The 11788-nt window shown below is 36.6% G+C and overlaps 1 non-coding gene across 1 annotated transcript; it reads left to right on the forward strand.

The window, feature by feature from the left end:
- Positions 1-276: 276 nt before the first annotated feature.
- LOC112768180 (small nucleolar RNA R71) lies at positions 277-384 on the forward strand. The gene has a single exon (XR_003185618.1). It is a non-coding gene; the product is annotated as a small nucleolar RNA R71 (small nucleolar RNA).
- The last annotated feature ends 11404 nt before the right edge of the window (positions 385-11788 follow it).

Below are 11788 nucleotides of genomic sequence, written 5' to 3' on the forward strand. Positions count from 1 at the left end.
TTGTTAATTTAACTGCATCTGTTTCAGTAGGTTGGTCATTTCACATATACTCTGGGTAAGAGCAGTAGTTTCAACGCCAGAGGAAACCTCTGCAACAGCTTTTGAGTGGCTGCGCCTCTACCTGTGATTCCTAGTAGACTCAGCTAAGTCGCTGATCAGTTGCCATGCTTCATCTACGGTCCTGTACTTTTTCATTGAACCATTACTAGCACCATCCAGTGTAGTCTTATCCTGGGGGTTCATGCCTTGAGTGTAGCTGATCAACACTAGTCTGTCAATCATGTGATGGGGGCATGCGTCTAGAAGGTTCTTAAAACACTCCCAGTACTCATAGAGAGTCTCCGAGTCACCTTGAATAATGCAGGAGATCTCGTTTCTCAGTCTATCTGTGACTTCAGATGGAAAGTAACTTTCCAAAAATTCTCTCCTGAGCGTATCCCAGTTAGTAACAGACGCTTCAGGTTGAGCGTAGTACCATTCCCTCACCTTTTCCTCAAGAGAAAACGGGAAGGCAGTTAACAGAATAGAAGTTTCATCTGCACCATGACGCCTAACAGTAGAACAGGCTGTCTGGAAATCCCTAAGGTGCTTGATAGGCTCTTGAGCAGGTAAGTCATGAAACTTGGGCATCAAGTTGATTAGTGCAGTCTTCAGTTCAAAATCTGCAGCCAGATTTGGATGACGCACTTGATACGGTTGCCGTATAAAATCTGGGACTCCAGCTTCCTGGAGAGTAATCCTCCGGTTCTGCTATGTTACCTGCACGTGAATCTACTGAATCAGTAGTAAAAGAGCTTGTCTCGCTCTCAGATGGCAGTTCAGATTCGCCCTCAGATGAGACTGGTGAATTGATAACAATCACTTCACCACCCTCAGAGGCTAACCGATGTCGAGCTCGCCTAGTACATGAAAGAGTTCTTTCAATTTCAGGATCAAAAGCGGCTAAGCTCGGATCAGGCAGTGAACGCGTCATTCAATGAGAAAGACATATGGCTCATGGTAACAAAATAAAAATAAAATATGCAAATAAATAAAAATATATACACTAATTAATAATCTAGCACATTATTGCAACTCCCCGGCAACGGCGCCAAAAATTGAATAGCAGGCAGAAGTCGACTAATTAAGAAATAACTTATAGAGTACGTTGTGAGTATAGTTCTTAATAAGCTAAGGTCCGCCTTGTCAATTTAAAAAAGTTGTCACAAATTTTAGAAATAAAAATACTGGGAATATGAGTCCAAGGTCGTCTCCCAATGAGTTGCAGGAAAGAGTGTTATTTTATTAACTAGGAATTTTCCGAAAGTTTGAGAGTTGAATAATGATGAACAATTGAATAATTATAAATTAGAGCAATAAAAATAAACTAAGAATAATTATTAATATTCTAAATAAAAAGCCTTGACTGGGGGAATGATTAATTGGAAGTTCTATCCTTGTTGGGGTCTCTTAAGTGTAATATTAAAAAGGTTATTGTTTTCACTTAGTTAACCCTTACTAAATAAAGGAAAGTCAAGTGATTAAGCTAACCCTTATTCGCAAATCCTAGTCCTCTCCCTTAGGAAGGTCTAGTGTTAGTGAATACAGAACTAGCCAACAACGTTCAATTTAACTAAGCACTTAAGCCTTCCAACTCAAGTGTCTCCTCTTAATGAACCCCCATGTCAAGTAGAAAAACTACTCCATTGACATGGATATAATACTCATAAAAATATAAGAAGACTTAATAAATTAAATAAAATAAAATAGAGAATTAATAATTAATTAAAAGTAAAGGTAACTCTATTTATTAATAAATCCAAAATGTAACATACTTATCTGAATAGGGTCAATGATCAACTGAAAAGAGTAAAGGAATAGGGAAACAAACTAAAGTAATGTCTTCAACGGAGGTAATGACTCTTCAACATCCAAAATCCAAAGCAAAAACATAAACTATCAATGTAAAGCTAATCTAGATTCAGATCTAAAACTAAAAGTAATCCTAGTATCAATGTATCTGAATGTGTGTGGATGCGTATTGAGTCTCTGCATGTTCCCTAGCTTTAGTCTGTGTTTCTGGGCCGAAAACTGGGTCAAAATGCGGCCCGAAATCACCCCCAGCATTTTCTGTTATTTCTGCAGATCGCGCAGGTCACGCATACGCGTCGTCCATGCGTTCGCGTCATTTAGCGATTTTACTTGTCACGCGTACGCGTCGTCCACGCGTTCGCGTCATTCGTGCAGACTCCAATCCACGCATACGCGTCAAGCATGCGTTCGCGTCGCTGTGATTTTCTCCATTCCACGCGTTCGCGTGAGCCATGCGCTCGCGTCAGTATTCGCTGGTCATCTCCTTAGTTTCTTGTGTTCCTTCTATTTTTGCAAGCTTCCTCTCCATTCTCTGAGCCATTCCTGCCCTATGAAGCCTGAAACACTTAACACACGAATCGCGGCATTGAATGGTATAAAGGAGAGTCAAAATGTACTAATTAAAGGTTTCTAGGAAGCAAGTTTTCAACCATAAACAATACTAGGAAGGAATTATAAAATCATGTAATTCATATGAATAAGTAGGTAATGGCTTGATAAAATCCACTCAATTAAACACAATATAAATCATAAAATAATGGTTTATCAGCTTTGTACCAAATAGCTTGGCATTCAGCTTCATGAGAGCTTCTAGGTACCGAGCAACTTGCTCTACCCTGGTGTCTTCATCCTCATCAGAGGATGAGTATTTATCAAAACTCATGCATTGTAGAAGTGCATGCAAAGGAACCTCTATCGTCTCTATATGAGCCCTAGCTTCCTTTAGTTCTTGGATAGGGATTTCTTGAGTAGGTATTGAGCACTCAGAGGGTGTGCCTTTACTGGCGTTCAACGCCAGCTCTGATGGCTCTTTCGGAGTTGAATGCCCATGTTGTATACCCTTACTGGTGTTAAACGCTAGTTCCCTTACCATTATGGGCGTTGAACACCTAGCAGGGATGTCCTTGCTGGCTTTCAACGCCAGCTTCCCTGTCTGGTTGGGTGTTGAACGCCCAGTAAGGGCTTCCTCACTGGCGTTCAGTGCCAAAGTTTCTACTTGTTTGGGCGTTGAACACCCAGCCAGTGTTCCCTGGCTGGAGTTCAACGCCAGCTCTGCTGGCAGGGTGGGAGTTGAATGCCCAATGAGGGCTTCCTCGCTGGTGTTCAGCGCCAGGCTCTCAGCCATTTTGGGCGTTGAACGCCCAGTGAGATCTTCCTCACTACCGTTTAATGCCTTCCCAGTCTCTCTAGATTCGGCCTCTGTCTCAGTGGTGATGGCCTTGCACTCTTCTCTTGGGTTTACTTCAGTGACGTGGAAGAGTGTCAGGAGGAGTTTCAGGGATTCTCTTGCTTAGTTGACCAACTTATACCTCCAAATTTCTAATGGAGGATCTTGTTTCAGTTATGAAACTATGAGTGGTCTTAGAGAGGCTGTAGACTAGAATGGCTAAGTCAGAAAGGCTCTGCTTAGGAGTCTCCATATTCTCCTGAGAAGATGGGAATGGTGGTCTGTTGTTGAACCTATTCTGGTTCCTTCCACCTTGATTATTATTGAAACCTTGCTGAGATTTCTGTTGATCCTTCCATGAGAGGTTAGGATGATTCCTCCATGAAGGATTGTAGGTGTTTTTATAGGGTTCTCCCATGTAATTCACCTCACCCATGGTGGGTTGATCAGGATCATAAGCTTCTACTTCAGAAGAAGCTTCCTGAGTACTGTCAGTTGCAATTTGTATTCCAGTCAAATGCTGAGAGATTATATTGACCTGCTGTATTAAGATCTTGTTCTGATGGATATTTTTGTTTTGCCAACCCCTAGGCGTCTTCCTTTTGGGGCCTTCCTCTTTTTGTGGATGGTGTATGATAAACCACTATTTTATGGTTTATTTTGTGTTTAATTGTGTGGTTTTATCATGATCTTTGCCCACTTATTCATTAAATTAGCATGCATTTACATTTCCTTCCTAAAATTATTGCATGATTGAAAACTGCTTTCTAGAGACTTTTTAATTACGTATTTTATTTCTCCTTTATCCCATTCGATGCTGTGATCTGTATGTTAAGTGTTTCAGGCTTTATAGGGCATGAATGAGTTGGAGATTGGAAAGGAAGCTTGCAAAAACGGAAGGAACACAAGAAATTGAGGAGATGACCAGCGAGAAGCGACGCGACCGCGCGGAGAAGAGCAAATCGCAGTGATGCGGCCGCATGGATGACGCGACCGCGGCATGGAATAGCATAAGTGACGCGGCCGCATGGATGACGCGACCGCGTGGCAAAGCAGAACGTCGAATGACGCGTTCGCATGAGCGACGCGATCGCGTGACATGCGCGATCTGCATAATCTGCAGAATCGCTGGGGGCGATTTCGGGCCCCATTTTGACCCAGTTTTCGGCCCAGAAAAGCAGACTAGAGCCAGAGAACATGCAGAAACCAGAGAGAACATTCATTCCGCATAGTTTTAGTTTTTAGATCTAGTTTTACTCCTCCTCTAGGTTTTTTTCTCTCTACACATTCATAGTTTTTTTTGGATTTGTTATGTTCATTGTTTTGCATTGGGATATTGAGAAGAGTTATTGCCTCATCAAGACTTCGACATTCTAGTTCGTTCTTTTCACTTTTCTTTTACTCTTCCATGTTCCTTAATTTACTTAATTTTACTATTGGATTATTTTAGCATTTATTAATACAAGAATTACTTTTATTTTTAATTAATCCTTGATCATTATTTACCATGTCTTTCTTTAATTCCTTTTCTTACGTTATGAATTTTACATTTACAATGAGCGAGTAGTCCCCTAACTTGATGGGGAGTCGATGAAAGGAATCCTTGAGTTGGAATGCTCAAGAGAAAGATTGTAATTGGGTTTATTGTTGGATTGCTCTCTAGTCACTAACACCAATCCTCCCAAGAGTGGATTGGAACCTGTGGATAGAACAGCATTCCAACTTGTTTGACTTTCCCTTACTTAGTAAGGGACAACTAAACACAATAAATCTCAATTGGCAATTAATCTTGAGAGTACTGCAACAAGAATAGGGCTTCCATCTAATCAACTCCCAGTCAAGGCTTTTATTTAATTTACTTAATTTTCCCAATTTAATTCCCTGTTCAACTTCTTTTAAAAACATCTGATTAATAAAATAGCACACTTTCCTGCAACTCGTTGGGAGACGACCTGGGATCCATACTCCCAGTATTTTAATTTTAATTTTGTGACACCCTTCTAAATTGATAAAGCAGATTTCTGGTTGGTTGAGAACTATACTTGCAATGCATATTTTATAATCATTCTTAATTAGCCAATTTTCGCCCACGTCAGTGTACATCCAACACCAAACTTACGTTTGGTCTTAGGAGGGATTGAGTTAATTTCAATCAAGGGGGAGGCTTGAATGCTGAATCCTTTATGCAAGTGTCTCCCTTGAGAGCCTTCTTTTTAGAATTGCTGCCTTTTAGACAGGCCACATAGGGGGTTTTCTTCTCCAATACCTCTACAAAAGAGATGAGTCAGTTGCTCATCTTCAAGCTCTCTCTGCATGTCAATGAGAAGTGGCTCTTGAGGCTCTTTCATCTCTGTAAGGGGGTGCTCAAAGGCATTCTCAGGATCCTCCTGGTTCTTGATTGCCTTCAATCCCTCAGTAGCAGGCTTCTGAGGTTCAACCTCCTTGGTGAAGACTACTGTCTCATCTTCTTTTAAGGTCTCCTTCCCAGAGAGCATCAGGCTCTTTGTGAAGGCCCTACAGGGATGCACCTCCTCAAACAACTCACTGGGAGAAGTATTAACCAGCTTAGGTGTCCATTAGTCGTAGGTGTGAGTATCTCCTTGAGGGTGGTCACCACCCATAGCACTAAGAGCACTATAACTCTCACCAAGGAGTGCGGCTACAGTCTCCCTATCTAGAACTTCTGTCTTGACTTGGGTCTGAACATCTGTTGCTAACTAATCCAATCTCTGCGAAGGAGAGAACCTGTTTAGGAATTTGTTAACAACCTTATCCTAGTTGTTCACACTTCCCTTGGGTACAATATACCACCAATATTTTGCTCGATCTCTCAGAGCAAATAGGAACAGTTTTAACTTGTGGAATTCAGGATCCACTCCATTGGTGTCTGCAGTGTCACAGAACTGTCGGAAGTCAGAGATTAATTTACTAGGGTCTTCATGTGGGTGTCCGTGAAATTGGAACTTTTGCAACACTGGGGCAATCAGTTGTGCGTTGATCTCAAAGTTGTTAACTCCAATGGCAGATATAGAGATACTTCTGCCATAGAAGTCATAGGAGTAATCACCAAGAACCTTTCTTGCCTCCCCTTTATGTTCGGCCATGTCTTCAGCTTCTTGTTCAAAATTTTTTGAAAAATTTCTTCCGAAGTGTTGTGCTTTAATTTGTTGTAAGAAGCTCCTCCTTAAAGTCCTTTCAGTGAATATCCTTCTTTAATAACCAGAGATGTTCATCCTTTAAGGAATAGCATTTTGAACCAGAATTTGTCTGTTTCCAACGAGCCTCACCATCCTAAAATAAATTAGGATCCAGTCCCAAAATTTTCTGCCTCAAATCATTAGCGACATGAGAATAAAGTCTATTCAAGTTCCAACGACCATTATTGAATAAGCTACATTTAATTTCAAAAAAGAATAAAATTTGAAAAATAAAATGGGGAGATAGTTGTACGTTGTGCATGTAATTTCTCTCTTAAAATTGTGCAATTTAAAGGTGAGCGAACTTCGTTTTTTATATGTTTAAATAAATAATTAAAATACATATGTAATTAATAATAATTCTATTTTTATATGGGTGTGAAATAATTTTAATGTATAAATAATATCTTTTATTTTATCTAAAATTGTTTTAAATAAATCAACTTTTTTAAGTAAAAATTTCAACTGAAACTACATTTTTTTTATAAAAATTAGTTTATTAAAAACTAATTTTTATGATTTATTAATTTGATTTTGAACTAAATAAAACTGATTTTTAATTTTACTTCATCAAATACCCCAAAAAAATTAGAGTAACTTTCTAATGCAATAACTCCTCTCCTATCATGTTGCTACCACTACCAATCCACCACATCCATCACTAACCCAGTTTGCATGTTTCTGTGAAAGCCTATTAATGCCTGCCTTCCTTGAGAGTTTTGGTTCCAACACCACTCAAGGTATCCGATTTGTCTGCTTTTGTAGTCTCAATATTATAAAATTTTTAAATGTGTCGTCGTTCGTTTTTCTGTCATAGTGTTGAACAACTACTCTTTATACTTCAGTGGTTATTTTTTAACCACTTGTTGGTATCTTAGCTGCTATTATTTTCATTAATCATGGATTTGAATTAACCCAGTTCTTGAAAGGAAAAAAAATTTCTATTAGTGACATGATGAGGTTAAAAAATTTTAATATCGAAAAATGTGTGAATTTTATCTGAAAATGGATCTTTTTGGTGTATATACAGGTAGGTGGATGTTGCAGATATAGTAAGGCTAACACGTAGGTAACATGCTGACTCAGTATGTATCCTGTGTGTTGTACACGTGTTGATCATCCCAACAACACGCACCCTATGTGTTGCACACGTCAGTCATCCAAGCAACACGCACCCTGCGTGTTGTACTCATATCAAATGCTGGTTGGATCACATTCCATCACGTAACCTGTGAGGTGAGTCCTCTGCCTATAAAAACCGAAGCTCATTACCATTTTACTTCACTGAGGGAGAGGTGTTTTAGTACATTGTTGGTGTGATGGAGGACACTGCAAATATAGTGGTTTACCACCGGTGAGATTACATGAAATACATATGAAGGAGTGAGCTTTTCATGTGAGAATATATTTTTTTGTTGTTCCATGCACTATAACGTTTGCAGAACTACAGTACGGTCTCTGTCAGAGCATAGAGAGTGCTATTTTAAAGAGGATGAGTAATATTTTCTAGAGGAATCCAGTTGTCGTATTTGGTGGCCTAATACAGTTAAGATTATGCCGATCATTAACGAAATAAGTATTTAGCAGATGTTTCATATTCACCAGCAAACTCAGGTGCAACATCCAAGGATTGAGTTGTATATTGAGTTTGAATATATAGCCGTGGATGAGATTCAACATGACTCAAACGTGCAAGATGACAGAGCTGAAGCATACGAAGGAATGAACAATGATAGCGAAGAGGAGTTCGAAGCTACGTACGAAGCCGGTGACGAGGACGAGGACAGCAATGGGGGAGGTGAGGCAGTCGCAGAAACTTTAATGGTTCACCATGCAGTAAGTCAACCCATGGAGGTTCCACCTTTTATGCGTAGCTTGGATCTTAACGCCATATATGCACCGGAGTTCCCCGAATTTTCAAATGTAGGTACATAAGGAGTGGATAGTATGTTTTTCTTAATTTTTTTACAAATCGATGAGCGACAATTTATTTTTTGTTATAGGTATTTCTGATCTTGAGGACGGGGAGTTCAGGATCGGAATGGAATAGTTCTAAAAAATCAGTCATCGTGGTAATTCGGAGTTACACTATTTCTAGTGGAGTTGATTACGTTGTTTATGAATCTAAGCCAGAGACATTCTATGCAAAATGCAAGACTTATGGACGTGGGTGCAATTGACTTATCCAAGCCAGCTTGATATAGAAGAAAGCTTGTTGGGAGATTCGGATATACAACAAAAGGCACATGTGTTCTATGGAAATGATTTCACAAGATCACTCCAAGTTGGACTCGAACACGGTTGTTGAGGCTATGAAGCCATTGATTGAATCTGCCCATCCATAAAGGTGAAATCTATGATTTCGAAAGTCCAGGCAAGATTCAACTATACCATTAGTTACCAAAAGTTTTGGTTGCAAAGAAAAAGTTGATAGCCAAAGTTTTCGGTGGATGAGAAGAATCTTACCAAACTTTGTCGTTGTAGTTCTCAACAATGGTTCAAAAGATTCTTGGTTCACAAGTCCAAATAGAAACACGACCCCTGTATAACGGGGATGAAGAGGTGGATGGTGTTAGGATACTTCTTCAGGTATTCTGGAGTTTCAATCTATGCATTAGAACTTTCAAATATTGCAAGTCATTGGTTCAGGTTGACGGCACTCACCTATACGAAAAAATATAAAGGTTGCCTTTTAGTTGCAGTTGCACAAGATAGGAATTAAAATATTGTATCGATTGCTTTTGCCATCGTGGAGGGTGAGACTGCTGATGCATGGCATTTTTTTCTCAATAATTTACCAATGCATGTTGTAAGAAAAGATGATGTGGGTATAATCTTTGATCGTCATGAGTCAATTTGGGCAGTAGTAAATCTTAGCGGAGGTGATTGGAAACCACCAAGAGCATGGTGGATGTTTTGTATTCGACACATTGGTAGTAAATTCTTAAGGAAATTTAAGGTTCCATACTTGCAAAAGCTTGTGGTCAACATAGGGTATTCACGTGGGCATATGCCGTCGACTTATCTGCGAAGAGGGTGGTACCCAGCAAACAGAAGATGTGACACCTAATGTATTGTTGAACAGACTCTCAAGTGTCTAAAAATTGTGTGTCTCTGATATAGCGAACCCAGGCTAGCTTTATGTAGCTTTTAGAGAAAACACTCACAACGGGTTCGATGCCAAAAATCGCCAGGCTCTGGGTAACCAAGAAGTACTGACTGCTATCGGTCTAACCAATCACAACCTCTCCATCAATTAGTAGGCCATATATGTGTAACACATCATCGAGTGTCATTGTAGTCTCTCCGACCGGCAATACGAATGTATGAGTCTCCGGCCTCCACCTTTCCACAAGAGCATTTAACAATGCGAAATGTCCTCTAATCTCTCCAACTCTCAAGATATGGTAGAATCCCGTTATTCATAAGGTTTGGTCACTCGCCGGATGCCACATCTCCGTCGGATCAAGTTTATAGGATAAAAAATTCATGTTAACTCGGTACAGTACAACCGAAATACAAAAAGATTAATTATATTTATTTTTTATTTTTTTATTAATTTTAATAATTATAAAATAAAATAAATTAATAATATTAAAATAGAAAAAACAAAATTTGAATTTTTTATTATTAATATTTATATTATTTATTAGTTTTAGTAATTACAGAATAAAATAAAAAATAATATTAAAATCGAAGCTAAAATATAATTATATATTTTTCGATAGAAAATTATATTTTTATAATACAAGTAACTCTTAATTTTAATAAATACCAATCAGAATGAATTAATAACTTGCTGCAACAAAAAATAAAAAAAAATAATAATTACACAATATTCGATTTTTTATTATTCATATTTATATTATTTATTAGTTTTAGTAATTACATGATTTTAGTAATTACAAGATAAAATAAAATAAAAATAATATTAAAACAGAAAATAAAATATGATTATATATTATTTAATATCAAAGTATATTTTTATAATTATATTAACTATTAATTTTAATAAATACTAATTAGAATAAAATAATAATATTGTAACAGAAAATAAAATACAGAATAATTACAGAAAATTTGAATTTTTAATTATTTATATTTATATTATTTATTGATTTTAATAATTAAAATTAAAATAACATAATAATATTATAACAGAAAAATAAAAAAAATAATATCATATTATAACAAAAAATATCATATTATAATAATTAACAAAAATATCATATGTATATTATTTATTAATTTTAATAATTAACAGAAATATAAAATATCATAATTATAACAAAAAATAAAAAGAATAATATTATAAAAAATTATACATATTAACGACAGAAAAAAAATAGAATAATATTATTTTTGAAAAATCAATATTTATTATTAATTATATTATTTATTGATATTAACGAATATAACAGTACAACTAAATTAATATAAATCAAATAAACATCAACAAATTACTAAATTTATATTAACTAATGAACACTAATAAATTAATTGAAAATAATAAACTTATATAATTAAGATGTCCAAATAATTCATAATATGATCTTTTGCGGACATATAATCATGTACTATTTTAGACATAATAATTTCATTCTCAACTAAAACTAGCGTATTTACTTTCAACTAAATCACAAAATCTCTCTACACAACGATAAAAATGAAGCCACGGTTTTAAAATGACTAAAATGAAGCACTCCACTTCTCATTTTTATACACTCATTGTCATTAATAAAGCTATTTTAATTTCCAGAGCAAGTCTTGTCTCTTGCATGGAGACACCTTCCAAAAGTGGTCAATATGCAGGGTGTGTGTTGTCCAGGTGCTGCCACGTGATGTTTCTGTATTTAAAAACAGTGATAAAGTTAAGGCACCTCGAGAACATCCGACGAATATCTAAATTAAAAAAGGTAACATGTAGGGTGCATGTTATCTTGGAGCTGCACGTAGTGAATTTTTATTGAAAATTTCTGATAAAATTGTCTCGAAACTCTGCAACAAATTCCTGTTAAAGTAACACGTAGGGTGCGTATTGCCTTAAAATTACCACATGGTAAATTTTTTAAGAAAATATCTGATAAAGTTGTCTCAAAATATACCGGAAGATGATACATGACGAATCTCTGATATAGTTACCACAAAATTCTGCGAAAAATAACACGCACGGATGCGAGTTGTGTTAGTATTTTTGAACATTCACATTTTTACAAAACACCCGAAACACTAATATTCAACAAAATGATTTAGTTTAATTTTTAAAATATTTAAAATAATTTAATATAATTTGAGTTCAGTAAATGAAAAAATTGAACCACATGAACACCTCTATCCATGGGATATATATATG

This window comes from Arachis hypogaea, chromosome 17 (genome assembly GCF_003086295.3).
Source record: "Arachis hypogaea cultivar Tifrunner chromosome 17, arahy.Tifrunner.gnm2.J5K5, whole genome shotgun sequence".
Classification (NCBI taxonomy): domain Eukaryota; kingdom Viridiplantae; phylum Streptophyta; class Magnoliopsida; order Fabales; family Fabaceae; genus Arachis; species Arachis hypogaea.